The sequence below is a fragment of the Giraffa tippelskirchi genome, chromosome 9 (assembly GCF_054371585.1).
Source record: "Giraffa tippelskirchi isolate mGirTip1 chromosome 9, T2T-mGirTip1v1.2.pri, whole genome shotgun sequence".
NCBI classification, from domain to species: Eukaryota; Metazoa; Chordata; class Mammalia; order Artiodactyla; family Giraffidae; genus Giraffa; species Giraffa tippelskirchi.
This window is the reverse complement of record NC_137283.1, coordinates 133027995-133040770: the sequence shown is the minus strand read 5'-3', so window position 1 is coordinate 133040770 and position 12776 is coordinate 133027995. Positions and strand designations below refer to the sequence as shown.

General features: G+C 38.4%; 1 long non-coding RNA gene across 2 annotated transcripts in view; it reads right to left on the bottom strand.

Annotated features, from left to right (window-relative positions):
* Positions 1-498: 498 nt before the first annotated feature.
* Positions 499-12776, bottom strand: part of LOC145521857 (uncharacterized) — an 80004-nt gene continuing 67726 nt past the window's right edge. The window contains exons 6-7 of one of the 2 annotated variants that reach the window (XR_014065746.1): positions 9092-9277; positions 499-999 (exon numbers count right to left, since the gene is read on the bottom strand). This is a non-coding gene — a long non-coding RNA (uncharacterized LOC145521857). The remainder of the gene's footprint in view (positions 1000-9091; positions 9278-12776) is intronic. The other variant, XR_014065748.1, reaches the window with a different exon arrangement.

The window sequence follows — 12776 nt, the reverse complement described above, 5'->3', positions numbered from 1 at the left end:
GGTTGTCAATAAGTCGCTGTGTGTCTCCAATGGCCACCCTGATGTGCAGTATGCTCTGGGAATAGGGGAAGCTAGATTCCCATTCTGCGTCTGTCACACATTGCATCTATGGCTTTGAGTAAAGGGGGAGAAGCTAGCATTGTTGAATGTCTTCTGTGTGCCAGTTTCTGGCTAAAATACCATGTGTGCATGTAAATCCTTTAAATCTCCCAACAACTCTGTAAGATGGGTATAATCATCGCCATTTTGTGGATGAAGAAGTTAAAGCTCAGAGAGTCTGTGTAACTTGCCCAAGACCCTTGAATTAATAAGCAACAAAATTAGAAAGCTAACTTAATTCTGCTCATTGTAAAGCCTCTGCAGTTTCTTCCATACCACGTGGCCTCTGGAATTTAATTCATCTCATCCATAAAATAGAAGATATGGACTAGATAGGGCATCTACATTTTCTCAGTAGAGAACCACAAGAGACCAAAATCCAATGCTAAGAAGGCAATAGTCTTTCTTATTTTTATCTTTCTTCCTTTTCTTTTAAAAACATTTTCTTTAATGACATGCCCATGCCTTATGTAGAAGTGTTGCAGGATTATACACTGAGATAGTAATTTGTTTAAATGTGTTTCCCTTCCCCCTTCTTCTCCTACTGCCTGTTTCAAGCAGTGGGCAGGGCTATGCTCTTTCCACTCAGAAGCTATGCGTGGCAGGTTGGAAAGAAGAAACCCCTTGAAATCAGAGAGTTTTCCTAGTTTTTGTAGATGCCTAAACTTCTTATGATAAGTGCTCCAAGGATAGATGAAAGAGAAAGGAGTGCCTTTGAGGTTAACAGAGGGAGGTGGAAAGATTTCAATAGAAAAGGAAAAGAATGGAGCTCTGTATGCAGGAACCTGAGCAAAGCTCCAGGGCAGAGCCCCAGAAAAGTGACAGCTCCATGAAGGGGTCTGGATGTCCTCTGGTCCCGTTGTAGCTAGGTCCCAAGCGTAGGCTTTGCCTCCGTGTAGCCTAGAAACAGAGCACATGGGTGAAAAGCCTGAGGATAAGATGACCACGGTGAACTAGGATGAAACAGTCTTCCCTCAATTTGTTATTACCATATACACTTCCTTGAATCTCAGTGACTAAGACTGAATTTCTCCCTTGTCTGTATGGGAGCCTAGAATAGATTTTATATGAATTTAAAATAATAAATAAGGTGATATTTCCTGCCACCAGAGTTTATAGGCTGAATCACACCTGCTCTGCAGTATTGGATGTGACTCAAACATGAGTCAAGTGCATATGGAAGCTTTATTCAAACTTATCTTCCTGTTGTTTATAATCTGTCATAAGGTCCCCTTTTCACAGTGTAATTTTAAAAGAATTAAATATAAGCTACTCAAAATTCTAAACTAAATTATATTGAGCTTCCATTAAAACTGTTAATAGATCTAAGTCTATTTAACAATATAATTGCTAATAGTCACTCATGAAACTATCAGGCTGGAAGGGGTCAAGATGTAGCACTAGTTCATACTTAGGCTACAACACACATTTCAGAATCTTGGCTACTTCAGGAGACAAAGCAGATCAATGGGATCAGGGAAGAACACATAGGCATGTGAGCAGTTGTGATCAACTTCTAAAGTCTAGATATCAAGTGGGTGGTAAGAGCACAAGGCTTTCCTTTATTATGTATGTTTTATAACTTGCAAGTGCATAATAAATACTTTCTTGCATGTATCAAATATACATTAAAATATTTTTAATGCAGAAAACCTCTACCAAGATCCAGGGATTGACATCTCCATTTGAATATGTAATGTATCTCTCAAATTTAACTCATCCAAATGTAAATCTTGCTTTTCCCCTCAAACTCTTCTTTACTCAGTCATTTTCTTCTCAGTAAGTAGCACCACCTTCTAGCATTGGTCATGCTAAACAAAAACAAAATTAGGACCCATATTTCATTGTCCTTTCCTTCCCCTTCCATATCTGAATTCTCACATTCTGTCTGTCAATAAAGTGAAAGTGAAAGTGAAGTTGCTCAGTCGTGTCCAACTCTTTGCGACCTCATGGACTGTAGCCAGCCCACCAGGCTCCTCCATCCATGGAATTTTCCAGGCAAGAGTACTGGAGTGGGGTGCCATTTCCTTCTCCAGGGGATCTTCCTGACCCAGGGATCGAACCTGGGTCTCCCGCATTGTAGGCAGACTATTTACCATCTGAGCCACCAGGGAAGCCCTGGTGGCTGTCTGTCTATTCTACCTCCAAAAAAATACCCCCAAATCATTAACTTTGCTCCATTTCCACCACTACCATCTTAATCCAATCATCATCATATTTTGTCTGGGCTACTGCAGTGGTCTCCTAACTGGTTTCTTGTTTCCACCTTGACATCCCCATAATCCACCCTCCACATAACAGTCAAAGATACTTTAAAAAATTAGTCATACCACAAGTAGACCACATCAAGCTTCTGTGATCTACTGTTGACCAATACTTGCTACATAGCCCTCGATATGGTGGTTACTATAAATATTTCATATCTATGGTTTTTCATGTACAGATGTGAGAGTTGGATCATAAAGAAGGCTGAGTTCCAAAGAACTGAGGCCTTCAAATTTTGCTGGAGAAGGCTCTTCAGAGTCCCTTGAACTGCAAGGAGATCAAGCCAGTCAATCCTAAAGGAAATCAACCTTGAATGTTCATTGGAAGGATTGGTGCTGAAGCTCCACTACTTTGGCCACCTGATGGGAAGAGTTGACTCACTGGAAAAGACACTGGTGCTGGGAAAGTTTGAAGGCAGGAAGAGAAAGGGGCGATAGAGGATGAGATGGTTGGATGACATCATCAACACAATGGACATGAGCTTGAGCAAATTCTGGGAGATAGTGAAGGATAGGAAAGCCTGGCATGCTGCAGTCCATAGGGTTGCAAAGAGTCAGACACAACTTAGCGACTGAACAACAACAACTGTTCCATACAGATGTAAACACCAACTAATTTAATAAATCTGTACTAAGCCTTAGGTCAAGTTGACAATTTATCCAGTTATTTTGAGTCTTCTTTGATGCACAAGTTTAATGGCTATTTTTATTGAATTCATTTTCTTGAAATAGTTATCTGGTTTATTGTGCATCATAATTTATAATTTGCTAGCAACTAAATATGGAGCTTCGTGTTTCTTAGTCCTAAATTCTCTGAGTTAAGCTTTTCTATTTCCTAGAGAAAATTGATGTCTTTCTTAAAGTTATAAATTTGAAATTAAATGATAAATTGAATTACTAAGCCTAATTCTAGAATCTAGAAGAAGGTAGTATCTTTTTACCAGCAGCTTTTTTAGAATCAACTCTTTATTTTCTGATTATAAAAAAAAGCTCTAATTTTGACTGATTTGTTTGATGGAAATAACTATTTTACAAGTCAATGTTTATTTTTTATAGTGAACTCAATTAGCTTATATCGGAGAAGGCAATGGCACCCCACTCCAGTACTCTTGCCTAGAAAATCCCATGGATGGAGGAGCCTGGTGGGCTGCAGTCCATGGGGTAGCTAAGGGTCAGACACGACTGAGTGACTTCACTTTCACTTTGCACTTTCATGCATTGGAGAAGGAAATGGCAACCCACTCTAGTGTTCTTGCCTGGAGAATCCCAGGGATGGGGGAGCCTGGTGGGCTGCCATCTATGGGGTCGCACAGAGTTGGACACAACTGAAGCGACATGGCGGCGGCAGCAGCATGCCTTTATATGAACTTTATGCTCCAGGGGTTGCAAATTCAATCAAGGAAATGAGACTACGATCCAGGAAAGAAAGGTAAAACATTTCACAATTTATGGAGTACAGACTGGGAGGAAAATATATCATGCTAAGACAAATGTTTTCCTATAAAAAGCAACAATATCAGATAAATTATCACTGAATTATTTGTTTAGTGACCATAGATCTGAGTTTTAAAAACACAAAGTAAATGGTTTTTTAACTTGTAAATGAATGAATTCTTTTTTTTTTTTTCAAACTTTAAACTTCTTATTTTGTATTGAGGTATAGCTAATTAACACTGTTGTGATAGTTTCAGGTGAACAGCAAAGGAATTCAGCCATACATATATGTGTATCCTTTCTCCCCTGAAACTTCCTTCCATCCAGGCTGGCACATAACATTGAAGAGAGTTCCATGTGCTATATAATAGCAAAGTAAATTTAAAATATAATGGTCCCTTAGCTCATTATAGTTGCTCCATTGTTTCCTCTGTCTCCACCAAAGCTACTACTGCCTGTAGTTGGATAGCTTACAAGCCAAGGGGTAGAGTAGACATTCACATTGTAATCTATGGCACTAGTATCCATTCCTTGAATTGGGCAGTGCACAAGGCATACAACTGTATCCATTGGCCTGGACTATAGCCCTCTGGCTCCTCTGTCCATGGAATTTTCCAGGCAAGAATGCTGGAGTGGGTGGCCATTTCTTACTCCATGAAATCTTCCCAACCCAGGGATCAAACCCACATCTCTTGCATCTCCTACATTGGAGGCATATTCTTTACCACTGTGCCACCTGGGAAGCCCTTAGATACGGTACTCATTTAAAATTAGTAGTAGTATTAAATTCCTGTTTATTCATTCCACAAAACGAAAAATACCTACATTTCATGTTAACGAATTTTTAATGGACTAACTTCTGTGTACCATTGAACTGATTATAATGCCAAAGAAAGAATTCCTACCCAAAAGGAGCATAGAAGAAAAGCCAGACAGATAAACAGAAAAATAAACAATAGTACAGGCATTCTGTTAGGGAAATGAACAAAGTGCAAAGGGACAAAAAAAAGAGACATTTAATACAACCTGGGGCTGCATAAAATAATACTTAGATATTTGTCACATGGACTGCGCAACGTGTATACCAAGTTTGCAAAAATAAAATAAACTAACCAGACATTTCTAAAGAGAGTAACATCTTGGGTAAAATCATGAAAGCAAGAAGTACAAGGGTAGTATAGGTGCTATAACCAGCTCAATACTATTTATATTAAAAATATCTATGGTCAGGAGTGAAGAAAGATGAGGCTAGACTTAAGGCAGATGCAATGAGATGTGAATAGAGTCAGAGAGTCCAAATTAAGATTGTCACAATGACCCAGATAAGACTATGGTGAATTGTTGGAACTAGAATCAACATGGCAGAACCGGAGAAGAGGAAATAGATTAATGTAGATTAGATAAATGTGGATCATTCATTCCTTCCTGAAATATTTATTGAGCATCAGGGACTGTGATAGCCTCTCTGCGTTCATAGACCAAGCCCCTCCCTGCTCACATGGCAGCTGCAGTGACCCAGGGGAGACACACAAGAGACAAACGTGAGGTTCAGGTGTCTGAGATATGTGGAAAGGAGCAAATAAAAGTGATGCCGTCCAGCTTCTGGATTTCTGGATGGACAACTCGATTGATTTCAAGTGCATTCCCTGAAGTCAGCAATGCTGAAAAGGAGAAGGACAGTGACAAGTTCCGTAAAGGACACATTGAATTTGAGGCACTTCAACCATGACATTTAAAGAATAATCTCAGTATGAAATATGCAGAGAATACAAAGATACATGTAAATTCTAAATGAACAGCCGCAAGATTTCTGCTAAACTAAAAACCTGCTTTGTATAGCTTTTGTTTGCAAGTGGATACAATTCTCCAAGGCCAAATTGCACCAGCAGAATTTCATTTAAGGCTCACTGATATTTATGGTAATAAAAAGATACTTAACTTAAAAATGGCAAGATTATCATTTTAAATGGTAAAAAAAAAAAAATACAAAAAGCCCTCAAGACGTCCTAACCGCTTGGCAAGCTGGCCCGGTTGTGTCCTAGTGTGAGACATAAGGAAAGGACTAGTTTCTATGTGAAGGCTGCACCCAGACCAGATTAGGTGAGGGCGTCTGGGCAAGCTTTATGCATGAATTAACATTTTTCTGTTCCAAGAAATTTTCTCCAGAATGTAACTTTTGTTATCTTAGTTCTGGTTATTTTCAATAATACTGTTCAAATCTTTTGAATTTAGGAATTTACTTGATATGTTCAAAAGATCATTTGTCTTCCTCTGAACCTAATTTTCTTGATAAGCGGAGTTTTTAACCTAGTTTTCCTTAAGGGAAAGATAAATAGTTTCAAGGAAGAGGAAAGCACATAGTAAATTGATATCGTCCAGAAAGTGTTTCATAATTTGAAACAGTCTAAGGCAGATCTAAGAATAACATTTTTTTTTATGATAAATAAACCATTTCCAAAATTGTTTTGGTACTCCATAAACTGATACAACCACACAAAAAAATACGATGCTGAGAGTATTCCTCACATATATTTTTAACAATAAAATAAATCACTCTTACATTCATCACACTAATGTAATGGCTTTTGCCAAACTGGGGCAGAAATATGGCTTAAAAAGAAAAAAAAAAACAGTGACTTTAAAGGCCTGGTTTTGAATCTGCAAATAAGAGTTAATCTAATTATCTCAAGATTAACTTCTAACTAAAAATGTTTGCTAAATCAATATTTTGAGGGTCAACTAATCTTTCTTAGCTATTATCCTAATGTTTAAAACATTTGATCTATCTAAAATGAAAAAAAAAAATTTGAAGCCTTCCTTATACTTAAAATGTTCTAACTTTTAATCATGCAAGAATAACATATTCATTAAAAGGTTCTGAATGTTAAATGCCAGACATTACTTATTAAGTCTTCCCTTGTGTATCTCACGTGCACCATCATATTTTAGCCATTCATTTACTCATTCATTGATTTAAGTATTTATTGAGCATATGCTGCTTAGCTAGCACTTAGAAGACACTATTAAAATAGAACAAGAATGTAGTGTTTTTTTTCTTTTTCCCTTACAATTTCCTTGTGAAACTGAGCAGAACCCTGCAAGGCTTGAGATCAGCTAGTGGACATTGTTCTGATTGGCTGGTGGTGAGGTAACAAGGTGATATTTCTGGAGTCGATATCATCAACCTTCTGGTTCCAACCAGTCTGGGGCCTATGTGCTAGTGGTAAGCATGCAGTTAACTTCTTCCACCTGATGGCGGTTTCAGTATCCGCAAAACAATGAAAGGATATAGCTCAGTGTATTATCTATAGCCCCTGAGGCAGAACTCCCTCATCCTGCCTTTAAAAACCCTTCCCTGAAAACTATCAGTGAGTTCAGGTGTTCTGAAAAATGAGCTGTCCATTCTCCTTGCTTAGCCATGCAACGTACACTGTACTTTCCTTCAACACAACCTGGTGTCAGTAGGTTGTCTTCACTGTACATCAGGCAAGCAGACCCAAGTCTGGTTTGATAACAGTTGGGGAGCAGACTATTATGTGGTGTTCACCGTGTGACTCACTAGTTTCAGCACTTTTCTATTAACTCATGCGAGCCCTGCAGTAACCCTATGAGGTTAGTACTATTATTATCCTATTTTACGGAAAATGAGGCACAGAGGGATTAAGTAATTTGTCCAAGGTCACACAGCTAGCTAGTAACTGATGGTCCCAGAGAAAGAAAGGAACAGGGAAATTTTACTGTGCAAAATGTTAGTGTGTCTTTGTACATACTTCTGGAGAAATACAAATGGAGATAATGAAGTAAGATAGTCAGATGAAGTGAGTTGTCCGGGATTTGTCTCCAGTAGCATCTCAAAAAGAAACAGGGAAAGGGGATTTAAAGAGGAAGTATGACCTGGGGACAGAAAATCCTTGAAGCCTGCTATGTACAGCTAGGCAGCCTGGCTTTTGTAAGAGCTGGCAAAGAGATACCCATCATGCTATTCTCTCACCTGTCTATGTTTTAGATATGTCTAACATTCGTCTATCAGAAGAATCCCTGGAGAACATAGCGGGCAACATTCTTCGCTGTTTTGACTTTTATAAAATGCTCCATTGTTAACTACCTGTAAAACAGCTTTATTTCATATGTCAATGGCTGTTGGCATGATAGTCAGTGTTTGACTCTCCGTCTATTATTCCAGGAACATTCTCTATTGCAAACTTCTAAATGTCAGAAAGAGCGAGTAGCTTGAGTTTCAACTCTAGTTACTCCGTCGTCTGTTTACCAGCAAATCACGACCACACTGCCACCTAGTGGGCCTTAGCTGCAGCCTCTGTGATTGACAAACGGTCATTCAAGTATCTCAAGCGTAAAAACTCTTTTATCATTTCTGTTTATACATTGGGTGCTCGGAAAACAAAATTCATTTGAATATAGACATGATATCATGAGTGGTCGTTAGATTTCCAGCTTGTTCACAAAATCATTCATCCCATAATGTGCTTCGAATGAACACTTTCCAGTTGACCCATGTAGTCGCAGGTTCAGGGTCTTATATCATGACCCCTGTTCCTTCTGCTTTTCCTGTTGTGATGGTCCATGAGAAAGTACCTGACCCCCAGCCTTCCACGCCAGCCGTGTTGTCTTCACCTGTCCTTGGCCAGAAAATGATCCTCACTGGGTAGTGTGGGGCGGGCGCGGGCAGGTAGGGCAAACCTTTTCTCTCATGCTGCTGCTGGTTGGTTCCTGGTGCTGTGGTTCACCAGGCTGGCCCAGCCTCTGTCCCTTGCCCCCCAGCTTGGGGCCAGCCTGCTGTGAATCTCCTCCACGTCTACCCTTGCCGGGCCCACTCCACTCCCCCCAGCCTTGCCTTGCTGATGGCTCCGTTGAATCTCCCTGATGAGTGCCTGACAGTGACCCTCACCTTGCCTTTTTCACTCCTCTTGACCAAAGGAGTAGTTTTCTTTCCTACTTATTCCTCTTTCCAAGATATTTTTGCACATAATGAATTAACACCTTGGTTGCCTTATCCTCCAGAGAAATGAACACAGTTGCTTAAGATATTTCTCATTCTCCTGATTTCCTGTGAAAGCCCCTCCCTTTGGATTATGATCTGTATATATATCTATGGGACTATCAGCTGAGACACTGCCTTACAATCTGGACTTTTGTTTGAATTCTATGTTATTAAAGTGTTTTCTAATTAATTGATTACTTATGTATCACTGTATTAGAGACCTGTATGTACTTTATTGCCTCACCAGTGCCTACAGTAATATCTAGCACATAGAAGGTCTTTAAGAAATACTTGCATGAATGTTCAGTAAGTTCCAATTCTTCTTGGGAAGAGTCTTCCTCTCGGAAATTGGCCTGGCCACCACTTCATCTAAATCTGGGCCACCGCATTCCTATCAACATTTTAAGATTCTAGGCAGAGGTTGGATGCTGCCGCTGTCTCCTTTTCTCCCATTCCCTTGTCGTCTCGTTGCTCACCGTTGCTAGGGAAAATGACAACCCATAGAAACAGTAAGAACAGTAAGGCAGATAGCAGCTGTGAGGAAAAACCAAGTCGTGTCTCTTCTGATTTCTCATTAGTCCACTTGCACTGAATTCTTAAATGATTATAGACCAGGAGTCAGTGATCCCAGGCTATGTCACCTGATGGCTGTGCAAACCAGGGCCATTAACCAACTCCCTGAAACCATTTTCTCATTTATTAAATAAGGATGATAATAATACATATTTACAATCCCTCATCTGCAATTCCAAAATTCTTAAAGCTGTGAAAAACAAATGCTTTTTCAGGGTTCAGTTGGTACCAAAATTCAACCAGTATGGAATGAACTAATCTGAGGCTCTTTGGAACTTTTATTTATACTCTTCATGTCTACTTTATACTCTTTGTTTAATGGATGGTAAAGGCATCAATATATCTTTCTAAAAACTCAAAAATTCTGAATTTCAAAATCTAGCTCCAATGTACACACCTTAACATAGCAGACACTTGAGCTCAAGCATTTCCTAAAAAGTGACTGTGGATTTTTGCATATCTCATGGGATTGTTACGAGGTGTAATAGTAGCATGAACGAAAGCTTTTATCACAGTACCTGGATATATTAAGCTCTCCATAAATGTAAGATATTATTATTTTTAAATTTTCATTCCTTTTAAATAAAAGATATTTTCTCAGTCTTGGATGACCACAAACAACCAATAGCACACTTACCAGCAATGTGCTCACATTTTCTATTGCCTTTCTCTTCTCTTTCTCTTTTTCTTGTATTTTCTTCTCCTTTCTTCCCCCCTTTTTTTCATCTCTTTCAGAATGTGATGAAAGATATGGCTCTTCTTCCCAGGAAATCACCTCTCAGCACAAGTGTGCATGCACACACACACACACACACACACACACACACACTTTCACATGTGTGTTGAAAGTCACAGAATTCCCCAAAGTCTATCAAGGGATTCTGCTTTGGGAACTCATCTTTATGAAAGTAACATATGTGTATGAAAAATTCTATTCACATGATGGGTTATTATTTTTTTAAATAATTAAAATTATTTTTGACGCTATTTCATGCTAAAAGAAATACTATGCTCAGTTTTAATAGATTCAGTTGTTACATGTTTGGAGAAATTTGAAATATCAAAACAAATAAAAGGAATATACAGATATGTTTATTTCCTGAATGACTTAGGCAGATGAAGAAACCAAACTACCTCTTATGAATACTAGCAGTTCTGCTTTTCTCTGTGATTCTGTTCTTGCCAAGAATGTACATTCATACAATGTGTATAGTCTATAAAGTGATTTCACATCTATTGTCTCAATAGAACCTCACAAACCTCTTGAGATCCAGGAAAGGCAAATATTTTATGTTATCTTCATTTTACAGATGAAAAAATTAAATTTCGGAGAAACCAGATGACTTGTATCTGAGGTCACATAATGGATCATCAAATGTCCAATCCAGTGAATATACCATGTATCAGTGGCTCTTATGATAATTATCCTCATATTTGTCTTCTCCATTCCAAGTTTTCATTGACATTCTTAACTATCTCTGCATTTGACTTCTTTCTGATACACGTATAATTATACTTGTTTGTATTTATTTGTACAGGTATATATAAAGAGAGAATGTATAAATGTTCCATATGTATTTCTGACATACTATAGGATGACTGTGACCTCTCTCCTCCTACACTTTCTATTGACTTTCCATCCTAGTACATTTAAGTTATAAACATCTACTGTAAGTCAACAGATGCTGTGAAAAATCAAAGACAAGAACACCATATTATTTCTCAATGCTTGTTAGCTTGAAAACATGATATACTATATACATTATTTATATATTTATTTATTTATTATGGTTTTCTGGCTGTGTCAAGTGGCTTGTGGGGTCTTAGTTTCCCTACCAGGAAACTGGGCTGTTGGTAGTGAAAGCACAGAGTCCTAACCACCAGCTGCTGCTGCTGCTCCTAAGTCGCTTCAGTCGTGTCCAACTCTGTGCAACCCCATAGACAGCAGCCCACCAGGCTCCCCTGTCCCTGGGATTCTCCAGGCAGAAACACTGGAGTGGGTTGCCATTTCCTTCTCCAATGCATGAAAGTGAAAAGTGAAAGTGAAGTCACTCAGTTGTGTCCAACTTCTAGCAACCCCATGGACTGCAGCCTACCGGGCTCCTCCGTCCATGGGATTTTCCAGGCAAGAGTACTGGAGTGGGGTGCCGTTGCCTTCTCCCCCTAACCACCAGGCCTCCAGGTAATTCCCGATTCCCAACAATATATGATATAATTTTAACAGAGCTCTCTGGTCTGTCCATATATTGGGATTCAAATAAGTCATAATTCCCTGGAAGTATCCATTCATGACTATGTGCTAACCAAATTTTTTTAAAGTGCAGGTATTCAAATAGCACTGACAATTCCTAGAACAGCTGGAGGGCATTTTGTCACTTAACAGCTCTACCTGCAGAAAGCTCAAAAGAAGTTAAATGCTAGGTCCAAGTTTTATTCATGAGACACTTAGTCTATTTCAGCCATGATGTTTTTATGATTCCCTCCCTGAGAGATTTATTCCTGAGGGATCCAGTAATTTTCCCAGAGCTAGATACGTATATGTAAAGAATTTCCACTTGTCGTTTTGTTAATTATTGAATTTAAATTCAATACCCTCTTTGCTTACTTATGGCTAAATCCCACCTGATCCACAAAAGTCACGAGTTGGGCTTTCTCAACAATAGGAGGAGTTACACATGAGCAAGTGTGACTAATACCTAAATAACCTGTTCAGCTCATGTTCAGATTTCAGATTGTTAATATCTGGGGGGAAGCAGCCAAGTGGTTCCCCTGACTAGAATAGTAGTAAAAACAATAAATTTTAAAAATCTCTAAATTCTTCAGGGGTTTTCAACTCACTTTTAAGCTACTTGGGTTACTACCAGTGTTATTTTCAAAGTAGAGAACAAGTCTACTGTAAGAATATATGGCTTTGATTTTATGGGTAAAATTAAGACCTGCAATCTTTATATTCTTAAATGAGGAATTATAACCTAACATAGGCGTATATTTGAAATTTTTAAAAGATTTCACTAAATATTGTCTTGCTCAAAGGTATCTGCTTTTCAGTTTCCATCACTTCAGAATCTCATAAGGCCGATATTTTCCACTTCAGATGCTGTTTTTATTGAACATATGATAACAAAGTATAACAATAAGGCTTTAGGTCAAAAAATGTGAAAAGAATGTATTTTGTACCTTTAATTTTCTTTTCTTCCTCTTTAACCAAAATCATTAATAATACTTCCCTAACTCACATATTTTTATACCCTTTCCACCTTCCCTCTCACCAAAACCTAATATCAAAAAAAGTAGCTGGGAATTCTGGTTAAACAGAATGAATTAAACACACACGTTTACTGTGATTCTTTATAATACTGCAAAATGAAAATCAGTGCATAAGAGGGCATAAATCTATGAAAACAAAG